At 42.0% G+C, this 12,493-nt stretch overlaps 1 protein-coding gene across 2 annotated transcripts in view; it reads left to right on the forward strand.

The window, feature by feature from the left end:
* FRY (FRY microtubule binding protein) overlaps positions 1–12,493 on the forward strand; it is a 388,433-nt gene that overhangs the window by 58,703 nt on the left and 317,237 nt on the right. Inside the window, exon 3 of one of the 2 annotated variants that reach the window (XM_030563058.1) lies at positions 6,009–6,181. The exons of the other annotated variant lie outside the window; for it this stretch is intronic. The gene's annotated coding sequence lies outside the window, so the exon portion shown is untranslated. The remainder of the gene's footprint in view (positions 1–6,008; positions 6,182–12,493) is intronic. 2 annotated transcript variants of the gene reach the window in all.

The following is a 12,493-nucleotide window of genomic DNA, read 5'->3' on the forward strand; positions in this document are numbered from 1 at the left end:
ATCTAATTAGTATTAACCTTTTTAGTAAAGACTGAAGCACAATAGCCATTAAACACCTCAGCCCTTTTGATGTCATCTGTTATTGGGTCTCCTCCTCCACTTAGTAGTGCACCTACACTTTTCTTTCTCTTTCTTTTGTATTTATAGACCCTCCTCTTATTGTCTTATGTCTCTTGCTCAGTGCAAATCATTTCCTTAGTCTTTCTGATTTTGTCTCTCCATGCGCACACTGTTCTTTTGAGCTTTGGTGACTTTCCCATATTTTCACTTTTTAGGATTCTTTTTTGATTTTTGGATCATTAAAGAGCTCTGGAAGAAGCCATATTGGCCTCTTACTATTCTCTCTTTCTTTCATGTTGGGATCATTTTCAGACCCTTACTTACCAGTTCTCTGAGTTTGTTAAAGTCTGCTTTTTGGAGTCCATTGACCTTATTTTCCTGCTCACATTCCTTCCTTTCCTTAGAATCATGAAATCTATCATGTCATGATCACTTTCACACAAATTGCCTTCCACCTTCAGATTTTCAACCAAATCCTCCCTGTTAGACTCAAGTCTGAAATGGTTATCCTCCTGGCTACTTCCTCCACTTTTTGAAACAAAATGTTATCCTCAATATGTTTCAGGAACTTTTTTGAAGTTTTGTGTTCTGCTGTATTGCCTTTCCAACAGATGTCTGGGTAGCTAAAATCCCCATACTACCAGTTCTTGTGTTGTGGATATTTCTATCATGATGTTGCCCCTGGTTTCCTCCCTCTTTTAATAATTGATTTTGAAGTTCAGCTGTCCTAACTGCTGCTCCTCCTTCACAGTTTGTTTGCTTCTTTGTAGGGGCTGGTAGTAGTTTTATAGTGGAGTCACAGTTTAGATTAGTTCAGGGGGAATCATAATGCTTACATTTTCTGCTGATTGTTGGCTGAGAATTTACCAGCTGTATTTCTTCCAATTGATTTAGCTATTGCTCCTGTACTAGAATCTGTTTCCAATACAGTGCAACCACATGTCTTGATGTTGGTACAATTTGAGCTACTAGCCTCTGTCTCATTTAAATAAAATTTCCTCTAGTCTCGATATCAGGAAACTAGGGTTTGGGGAATTAATCCTATTTATTTACTGGTAACTTTCTGTATAACTGAAAAGATTTATTTTCAAAAATCTTGTATCACAGGCCACTCCTGAAAATCATATATGTGTATCCCTTCTTCCACATCCTCTCCAGCACTTGCCAGGGTACATCATAGTGCATTTTTTATAGTTCATAAGCTATCAAAGGTAATTTATAATGGCACAATCATAGCAACAGCTTTTTCCATTTTCTAAAAATTAGAGTTTTTAATCTAATCAATTTAGGCCCACTTTTAGTTCTGTGCTGTTATGCCTCATCTCTTGCTTAGGGTTTGTCTACACTTGGACATTTACCAGAATAACTATTCTAGTATCATGTGAAAATAGATTAAACTCAGGCCATGTCTACATCTAAAATTTTGCAGCGCTGGTTGTTACAGCTGTATTAGTACAGCTGTATAGGGCCAGCGCTGCAGAGTGGCCATACTTACAGCAACCAGCGCTGCAAGTGGTGTTAGATGTGGCCACACTGCAGCGCTGTTGGGCGGCTTCAAGGGGGGTTCGGGGAACGCGAGAGCAAACCGGGAAAGGAGACCAGCTTCGCCGCGGTTTGCTCTCGCGTTCCCCGAACCCCCCTGCAAACCGCAGGGAAGGAGACCTGCTTGCTCGGGGTTCGGGGAAAGCGAGAGCAAACCGGGGAAGGAGACCCGCTTCGCCGCGGTTTGCTCTCGCGTTCCCCGAACCACCCTGCAAACCACAGGGAAGGAGACCTGCTTGTTCGGGGAACGCGAGAGCAAACCGGGGAAGGAGACCAGCTTTGCCGCGGTTTGCTCTCGCGTTCCCCGAACCACTCTGCAAACCGCAGGGAAGGAGACCTGCTTGTTCGGGGAACGCGAGAGCAAACCGGGGAAGGAGACCAGCTTCCCCGCGGTTTGCTCTCGCGTTCCCCGAACCACCCTGCAAACCGCAGGGAAGGAGACCTGCTTGCTCGGTGTTCGGGGAATGCAAGAGCAAACCGGGGAAGGAGACCAGCTTGATTACCAGAGGCTTCCTCAGGTATGCTGGGATACCTGCTTATTCCACGGAGGTCAAGAAAAGCGCTGGTAAGTGCCTACACTTGATTACCAGCGCTGGATCACCAGTGCTGGATCCTCTACACCCGAGACAAAACGGGAGTACGGCCAGCGCTGCAAACAGGGAGTTGCAGCGCTGGTGATGCCCTGCAGATGTGTACACCTCCTAAGTTGCAGCGCTGTAACCCCCTCACCAGCGCTGCAACTTTGTGATGTAGACAAGCCCCTAGTCAGAAAAAGGCACTCTTATTCCAGAATAAGAGTGATCACACAGGGGCTTAATAATTAGTATGGAATAGCTATTTTAGTAGATTTCCAAGTGTAGACAAAGCCTTCCATCCAGTATAATCTGGATATGACTTTGAAAGCGGATCATTTTTTAATAAAGGCAGCTTTAGCTTCAAATAATGACCAGTCATGAAGGCTCAGGGTAGTTACATAGTTATTGGCCTGAAGGTATTGATATGTTGATCTGAGCGGTAGATTTTGTTTTTTCTTAAGTTCCTCAAAAATAAACAGAGTCTTTATCACTGAAATGTTTGGTGAATGTAAACCCCTAGAGCTATAAACTCCTTTCTTTTTGTATTTCTTCACTGCAGAGTTAACCACATGATCAGCACCCAGGTTAGCCTAGCTTGTGTGTGAGTGTTTCCAGTGCAAAGGTATACGCGAATTGCTGTGTGCACTCCGGGGATGCACTCACTCATGTGAGGCATTAGGACTTTTCTGGATGCTTATCCCATGATTCTTAGCACTGCACTAAGCTGCACCACTATATGAATTCTTTGGAAATGCACAGTGGGAGAACTTGTCTGTCCTTTCAAGACTTGTGTGCAGAAGTGGGTCTAAGCCCCAAACACAGTGAAGTAAACAACTTCTGACACACTAGAAGTCTGTCCGCAGCCTCGATTCCAACCAGTATCAAGGCATGGATCAAAGACAATGACCCATTCCAGCTGTTGGCATTAATGGAACTCTCATTTTGGAAAGAAGCCACAATCTGCAAATATCTTAAGGACCTCTGTTCACTGAGGCTAGCTACCACCTTCACTTTAATCAGGCTAAAGTTAAACCATCCCAGCTGTCACACTGGGATGTCAAGCCATTTATTTTGTTTTAATTTTTCCTGTTATAAGTGCATGGTGTAAGTAGAACACACCTGGGAGCCTTGATGAACTTTTGGATCCCCAACTATCTGAATCCAGTGATTACAATTGTTTAAAAGTTCTTAAAATCATGACCCTGTTGACAAACTCTTAAATCTGTGCAGCTTGCAAAACAATATAAAAATCCTTCCTTTGAAAACAGAGGAAATTTTTGAAAGAAAGAAAGGAGTAGCCTCTGCAGAGGCAGTGTAATTTTGTCACAGGGCCTGTTTAATATCAGTCATCTAAAGACTAGTTACTGATACTTGTAGAATTGCCACCCTGCTTGTTCATGTACGGCTTATTAAAAGTTGTTATTATTTCAGCAGTGCAATATCTGCTGGCTTCTCTTTTGCACAAGTTTGAACTTTTCTGGCAGATTCCGTTCACATGGTTTTGCACCTTTACTCCCATCAATCTTCAGGTTTATATGGATCTCCAAAATAACACACGTCAGACATGTGAATGGTTTTATGGAAATTGCAATGATACTGACTTTTGATGACTTCTTTCACTAGTGAATTTTGTCTATGTATTTACAAAACTCTAGCAAAGACTTGAGTGTACTCACCCTTCTTTTGCCTGTGTGGTAGGGTGACGACTCACCGGCGCAGCACATCCTGCTGGTTGTCCAGGGAATGAGCTCTTTCCAGCCTGGAGTGCCCTCTGCAGGCCGGTTGATGTCTCGCCTGCCGCTGGCCCTGTGTCCCTCCTAGTGCCCTTTGCCCAGGGGTTCTGCCCACCGCAGTACCCCCTCTGTCTGGGTCTCCCCTCCCAGGTGAACCCCCATCCCCTATCCCAACCTTGCCTCAGTGGCTTCTGCCAGTCACCATCTAGCCCCCACTCCCTGGGGAAGACTGCAGTCTGTAAACCACTCATCACTGGCAAGGGGGATTGGACCAGCTGCCTCTGCCTATATCTGGGCTGCCCGTCTGCAGCCCTAGTACCCTTTTGTGGGCCCTTAACTCGGCCTGCAGCCTGGGGCTTTGCTAGGCTGGAGCTTCCCAGCTCCCTCTGCCCTTCCCCAGCACTGCTCCACCCTAGGTACCCTCCTCAGCTTCCCAGGCAGCCAGATCCTTCTCTCTCAGGAGTTAGAGCAGGGATTGGCAACCTTTGGCATGCAGCTAGCCAGGGTAAGCACCCTGGCAGGCTGAGCCTGTTTGTTTACCTGCTGCGTCGGCAGGTTCAACCGATTGTGGCTCCTACTGGCCGCAATTCACCGCTCCAGGCCAATGGAGGTGGTGGGAAGCGGCGGCCAGGACATCCCTCATCCCATGCTGTTTCCAGCAGCTCCCATTGGCCCAGAGCAGCGATCCGCGGCCAGTCGGAGCTGCGATTGGCCAAACCTGCGGACACGGCAGATAAACAAACTGGCCCAGCCCGCCAGGGTGCTTACCCTGGAGAGCCACATGCCAAAGGTTGCCAATCCCTGAGTTAGAGGGAGTGTCTCTCTGTCTCTGGCCCTCAGCTCTCTTATAGTGCAGCTGAGGTCTGAGTGTGGTGTGGCCCCACCTGTGGCTGCTTCCCCCAATCAGCCCAGCTTTTCCCCTGCCACAGCCCTCTCCCAGGGCTGTTTTAAGCTCTTCCGGGCAGGAGCGGGGTGACCACCCTGCTACATTGCCCTTTCTAGAATCCAAAGACAGCAAAAAGATTTTGTCGAAAGGTTTGTGCAAACATCATGTGGTTACACTGGCAGCGTATCCCTATTTTTTTTGTTAAATGGAAATTGTGCAGACCTCTCTGTCTGTCTGTCTGTAAATATGTTCTATATGTACAGAATATTTCAAAATAGTTAACTGCTGACTATTTAGGCTGCCACATTTTAACCCTGGCTACAGTTAAGGAATAATGTTATTACTGCTTCTTCCCAATGTCTCTGCTATGTCCGCTGTTTATTAAAATTGTCTTTGGGACAGGGGTGCGGAGAGAGAGTGTGCAGGCATGTGTGTGCATATATATTAAGAAGCCTAAATAATTACATATACTATCTCAGAAACACTATATTGAGAAAACAAGCCACAGTGGTTCTGAGAGTAGAAACCAAACTAGTACATAAATTGAGCATAAAAATCTCTGGGGCATTACTCTCAAAATATCCTCTACTTTTGATCAGACAGTAGCACACATTCTGAGACAGATGGATACAGGCCCCAGCTAAAAACCCAAACACACTGATAAAATTGTACCTTCCATCCCCTGACAGATACCTGGAGGGTCTGTGCCTTTTGTTGTTGTTGTTGTTGTTGTTTGTTTAACAGTTGAGCAATAACTTGTTTAGTTTGTCATGCCGATAAAACATTAATGAATTGAACTGTGAAATACTGTTGATGAAACATGAAGTACAATACCCTATACAGTGACAATTAAGCAAATTTTCCCTTTTATGCGGCAAGAGTTTGCGAGTTCAGATTTGTTGAATCTTTCCAGAGATCCAAAACCTTTTAATCTAATAATTTCAGTATGTCTCCTTCCTTGTGTTGTTTAAGTATTGAAAGGAGGGGCTACATAGTAATTCTACACCTGTTTTAGCTCACGCCTATCAGCTTGCTAAACTTACCAAACAAGTGCAGAGTTAGGCATGAGAACATCAGATATTGCTTAGGAGTTTAACCACCAGTTAAATAAGCCTTTGAGTGTGCAGATTTTTACTGTTTGGTCTTATGCTTGGGTAGCTTTACAAATAAGTCTGCTATAATGGCAATTGATGACACCAATTTGTACTCTAGGACTAAGAGTAAACTGAATTCATATCAGACTGATTATAAATCAACAAGACGGAGCAGCCTACCACCAGACCTCCTTCTAGGAAATGACATTAAAGGAAAGTTTCAAAGAAATAATAAGAATTTAGAACCTATACACCCAAGGCGCCCTAAGAAAAGACCTTCTATTTTTCCAGGTAGGACATGCTTTGTTTACTAGTAGATTGGTGCAGTACCTCTTTAAACTTTGTGATGATATTTGAGGAATTCAGTGATTTAAAAAACAATTATTAGATGGACTATGTTCAGGATAAAACCTGTCTACAGGTGTTGTCTAAGTTTTATAAGACAGAAGAAATATGGCTGTTTTTTGTAGTACAACAGCATGACACACACCAGTCTAAACTGTGACTAAAAAGACAGCATTCTTGGGGTTTTTGTTTTCATATTGTTTGCTTGGTATGTTAATGCTTACCATTAAAAAATAATTTCCATGTATTACAGTGCTTACAATTCTGTATTTACTCTATCAGATTTACAAAGAGCACAGCTAATTAACTATTTATTTTGATATTGAGATATTCAACTTGCACTTTTAATTATTTCAGTGTCTCTTTCTTTTTGTGGGGATGTGGGAGAAGCATGGACTTGTTCAGTAAAGCTGGTGGCTTTTATATAGACAGAAATTAACACCATTAAATACTCAAATGCATGCTTTGAATTCCTGTCCTGCATTGGAGCCTGAAGATGTTTGTAGTAAATGATTCAGTTTAACCTCTGGTTATTAAAATTTATGAACAAGCTGGATCTGTGTATTTCAGTCAGATAAATATATACTTTAAAAATCTATAAATAGTGTCTAAATTAAGCAAGATATTAAGAGGAAAAACATTGAAGCATCTGTTGCAGAGCAGTATTTGGACCAATTATGAGATTTTTTTTACCAGAGGATTTAAAATGGTTAGAAAAAAAATCAATATTTATGTTCATTCCTGTAGAAACTGGAGGTGTATCTCAGTGAAATAATCAAAGCAAATACAATCCTTATTCCAAGGAACAAAACTTGTTTCAGAAAATGTATGTATCTTATTTTCAGCTGAAAAAATTAGCTTGTTTTAAATTCCCAGATCCTTTTGGGGAATGGTGCTGTAATGCAGACACTTAGAGAGCAACTGTTGAGATTTTTATTTTTAAAATCATGGGACATTTTCCTTAGAGGCTGCTAGAGGCAAAGCCCTGCGCATATGGTGAGCTGAACAATCATAATAGTAGCACGGGTAAGAGAAAGGCTTCCTGCTTTAATACTTTTGAAAAATAAAATCAGTTACGAAGCATTTGAACACTAAAGTAATAAGGCCTCCTTCCTTCTTTTTTCCCCCTTTTATTTTGCTCTTAAAAAGTACATTTCCTACAATAGCTTTATGTCAGGTGACTCAGGCATGCCCTATAGCTCCACCACTTCCCAGTGCCTGAACCGGTTCTTCCTGAGGCAGTGCTGCCTGTGTGACTATCAAACTGTAGTCTCTCTGATCGTTCCTTTTCTTTTGTCTCTGTATCTACCCTGTTTTCTTCTTGCCTTTGTTGCATTCTCTTGATTTCCTCTTTATGGTTTTCTCTCTTTCTCTTTCGCCATTGTACCTCTTCTTTGTTCTTCCCTCTCTACCAACTTTTTTCGTTTGGATGTCACCATACCCACTAGCATTCTCTTCCTTCTGATCTGATCTTATTCTCTTGTGTCCATTTAGCTTTGCTCCTTTTCTTTTTGTACCCTCCCCTCACTCCATCCAGGGTGATCCTGGACGAAAGACTATACTTTCTGCTTGCAACTGTATTATTTCCCCTTCCTCAAAATCACTCACACCAGCATTTGTCCTCACACGGTTTGCGCTATCTCAGACTTGAATTCTCTAAAATGCTTTGTGCATCTGGAATGCTGCCATAACACTTATGAAATGTACTGCATCAATGTTACAGTGCAGGGTGACTGAAAGGTAATGCAAATTGCTGGCTCCAAGCTGTAGGTGGAGTGGGGTGGAGAAATAGGGTCTGTTCCTTCATCTTGAACGTCATCACTCTATATGTAGAATTCTCAGTTGATAAATTTTTAGAAATAATCTACTGTAAGAAAAATTTTAAAAGTCTTCTAGACTCCTCTCATTGTCACTGATGAATCCTGGTCACGCATGTTGCACATATGCTAAGAAGATTGTCACTGATGTAAATATATAGAGTAGAATGGAAATGGAATTATACTGATGATTCAGATATTCTGCAGTCTGATGTACTGAAGTGTTTCCCAGACTTTTGAAGGCTGAACGCCCCCTTCAGGAAGGTAAAATCAATAGTGTCTCCTTGTTCCAGCCTCACCATGTGGTGTTATATTTTTAATGTAAGCATATTCCGCATCTTCTCCTTCCCTTCCTCCCTTGCAAGCCCTTCACTCCTCCCTGCACCCCAAGGTTTGGGACATGTGTAGATATTCATAATAAAACCTTCCTCTCCTTTCTTCCTTCTTTGTGTGCTTTGAGGAATGAAATAATTAACAATGATGACTTTTAAAAGCATCTACGTTATCACCCCTTAAGATGAATGGGGCACTTCAAACATCACTTCTCTTGTTTCTAACTGTGCAGACTCAGACAGATGTCTGTATCGGTTAGACTCATTTCACATTTTAGTCACAATTATAAGAACTAGAGACTATTTATAAATGAAAACTGAAACTCTGGAGAACAACTGATATATCTGCATGCCTGCCTTCCTTCCTGCTTCCCCAAAAGTAGTCCTTCACACACACGCACGCAGGAGCACCCTGCACTTTGGGAAACATGGGTTTAGTATATGTGCTTCCTGGCTGCAGGATAAAGCTGGGGGAGGGTTGGAGAGAAAGGAGGAGAGAAGAGGAAAAAATTGCTTACCACAAGTAAAAGTAATGAATAGGGCCCTACCAAATTAACAGCCATGAAAAATGCATCACAGACCGTGGAATCTGGTCTCCCCCTGTGAAATTTAGTCTTATTGTGTGCTTTTATCCTATACTATACATAGGGCCCTACCAAATTCACAGTCCATTTTCGTCAATTTTGCTGTCATAGGATTTTAAAAATTGTAAATTTTATGATTTCTGCTATTTAAATCTGAAATTTTACAGTTTTGTGATTGTAAGGGTCCTGAACCAAAAAGGAGTTGTTGGGGGTTCGTATGGTTATTGTAGGGGAGGTTGCAGTACTGTTTCATTAATGATCTGGATGATGGCGTGAACTGCACTCTCAGCAAGTTTGCAGATGACACTAAACTGGAGGAGTGGTAGATATGCTGGAGGGTTGGGACAGGATACAGAGGGACCTAGACAAATTAGTGGATTGGGCCAAAAGAAATGTGATGAGGTTCAGCAAGAACAAATGCAGAGTCCTGCATTTAGGATGAAAGAATCCCATTCACTGTTACAGACTAGGGACCGAATGGCTTGGAAGCAGTTCTGCAGAAAAGGACCTAGGGGTTACAGTGGACGAGAAGCTGGATATGAGTCAACAGAGTGCCCTTGTTGCCAAGAAGGCTAATGGCATTTTGGGCTGTATAAGTTGGGGAATTGCCAGCAGATTGAGGGACATGATCATTCCCCTCTATTAAACGTTGGTGAGGCCTCATCTGGAGTACTGTGTCCAGTTTTAGGCCCCATACTAAAGAAGGATGTGGAAAATTGGAAAAAGTCCAGCGGAGGGCAACAAAAATGATTACGGGGCTGGAACACATGACTTATGAGGAGAGGCTGAGGGAACTGGGATCTGCAGAAGAGAAGAATGAGGGAGGATTTGATAGTTTCTTTCAGCTACCTGAAAGGGGGTTCGAAAGAGGATGGATCTAGACTGTTCTCAGTGGTACCAGATTACAGAACAAGGAGTAATAGTCTCAAGTTGCAATGGGGGAGGTTTAGTTTGGATATTAGGAAAAACTTTTTCACTAAGAGGGTGGTGAAGTACTGGAATGGGTTACCTAGGGAGGTTGGTGGAAACTCCTTCCTTAGAGGTTTTTAAGGTCAGGCTTGACAAAGCCCTGGCTGGGATGATTTAGTTGGGGATTGGTCCTGCTTTGAGCAGGGGGTTGGACTAGATGATCTCCTGAGGTCCCTTCTAATTCTATGATTCTACCCTTACTTCTGTGCTGCTGCTGGTGGTGGTGAACTGCAACTCTACAGCCGCCAGCTCTGCAGGCAGCACAGAAGTAAGGATGACAATAGCACAACCTCTCTAAAATAACCTTGTGACTCCCCTTGCAACTCACTTTTGGGTCAGGACCCCCAATTTAAGAAACACTGGTCTCCCCCATGAAATCTGTGTAGTATAGGGTAAAAGCACACAAAAGACCAAATTTCATCGGGGGAGACCAGATTTCACAGTCCATGACACATTTTTCATGGCCATGAATTTGGTAGGGCCCACTGCTCACCAGCTGTCTAGCTCTGAAGGCAGCACCACCACCAGCAGCAGTGCAGAAGTAAGGGTAGCACTACCGCAACCCCCCCTACAATAACCTTGAGACCCCACCACAACTCCTTTTTGGGTCAGGACCCCTACAATTACAACACTGTGAAATTTCAGATTTAAATAGCTGAAATCATTAAATTTACCATTTTAAAAATCCTATGACCGTGAAATTGACCAAAATGAACAGTGAATTTGGTAGGGCCCCAGTAATGAACCTTGTCAAAGGATTAAAATGTATTTAAGACTTTTTTTAAAGCAACTGATTTTTAGTTCCTTGAAATTCAAACTTTTGGAACAATTTTTTCTGTACAGACTAGGAATTTAACTTTGCAAGATGTGTACATATTTTTATTGACCTGATTGTACCTCTCAGTAGTACCAAAAGGTTTGTAGAATTATACTGCAAGTACATTTTTTAATTTGGAACAAAGACCAGTAGATTGAGTTGTAACAAACTAAAGGCCCATATGCTGTCCTTGTGCATTGCCAATAGGAACTGCACATTATAATATTGGAGAGTATGTGGCCCCCAATGATATCTTATTTTAAATAGTTGAAAACAAACCCTGTGGGCTTAATTCTGCAGCCTTTTTGCATGCAAAACTCACATTGGTTTCACTGGGAATTAAGGACCATATCCAATGTAATGAAAGTCAGAAAGAGTTTTTATATTGACTTGTCTGTCTGTCTTAGGGTTTTTATAGCTCTCCTCATCACGATAACATCTGAGCACCTCCCATGTAAAATCAGTGGCAATAGAGGAATTCTTAGTAGACTTCATTGAGTTTCTCACTCTTCTTCCTTCTCAGAGTAAAGACTCTGCTTGGGTGAGGGTTTTTTATGGTTCAACTTTGTTTGATTTATTTATTTTGATTTTTTTGGAGTTGGAATGAGCACTAAATGGATAAAAATGCTGCATGCCCTTCTTTACTAATGTGTTATACTGCTATAGAAGATACTAGTCAATCCACAAATCTTCCACTGGCATTAGCATGATTGATCAAATTGGTAGGATTGCTGAACTCAAGAATGATATCACTTAAGAAGCACTGTAGATTCGCATCCTGAATATTTCAAAACTTCAAGTTGCAGAGTTTCTTTTCTGTGTATGTATGCTTAATTCGAGAGAAAATATATTTTTCATATCAATGACCAACTAATAATGATGACAGGAAAACCCTGTACTAAATTCACCATATATATATATTACAAATCCTGACTGGCAACAATGATTTGAATATTTAGTCTAGTGTTTGAGTGCCTGGTAATAAAGAATGTAGTGTAGCAAGGACTCTCCTATCCATGTTGAGAACTGTGCTAACATATAGTTCTTTATGTAGTGTAGACAGGCCCTAGAGATTCTAATTAAACTTTACAGTTAACATCTATTAATATGGATGGAGGAATTCATGCTGTAAGAGCTGTTAGTTCAGTATGACCAGATCTGAGCTGATAGGGCTGATTCTATATAGCAGCCCTTGATGTAGCCTTTGTCTGGATGGTATCTTATAAAAAATGAATGGTGTATTGTCTTATTTTGACGACAATTAATAAATGATGAATTAGTAAACTGTTTCAGAGTAGCAGCCGTGTTAGTCTGTATCCGCAGAAAGAACAGGAGTTCTTGTGGCACCTTAGAGACAGTAAACTGTTAAAAGCCATGAGTACTTTTACATCACTTAGAGAGGAGTGATGTCATTTCTCAACTGAAGTCAATCATGTGGTATATGCAGAAGTGAATGTGTTTGACATACTGTTCAAACCCCGAGGACGGCAGTTGTTGTCAAAACATTGGTTGACTTACTGTTAAGGCTACGATTTAGTCACAGGTATTTTTAGTAAAAGTCATGGACAGGTCACGGGCAATAAACAAAAATTCACTGCCTGTGACCTGTCCATGACTTATACTAAAAATACCCCTGATTAAATCTTAAGGGGGTCGCTGCTAGCGCAGGGAGGAACGCATTGGAGGCTGCTCCTTCGGGGGGTAGGGGCGCATCTGGAAGGTAACCAGGGGGCTGCTGC

The sequence above is a fragment of the Gopherus evgoodei genome, chromosome 1 (genome assembly GCF_007399415.2).
Source record: "Gopherus evgoodei ecotype Sinaloan lineage chromosome 1, rGopEvg1_v1.p, whole genome shotgun sequence".
Lineage (NCBI taxonomy): Eukaryota > Metazoa > Chordata > Testudines > Testudinidae > Gopherus > Gopherus evgoodei.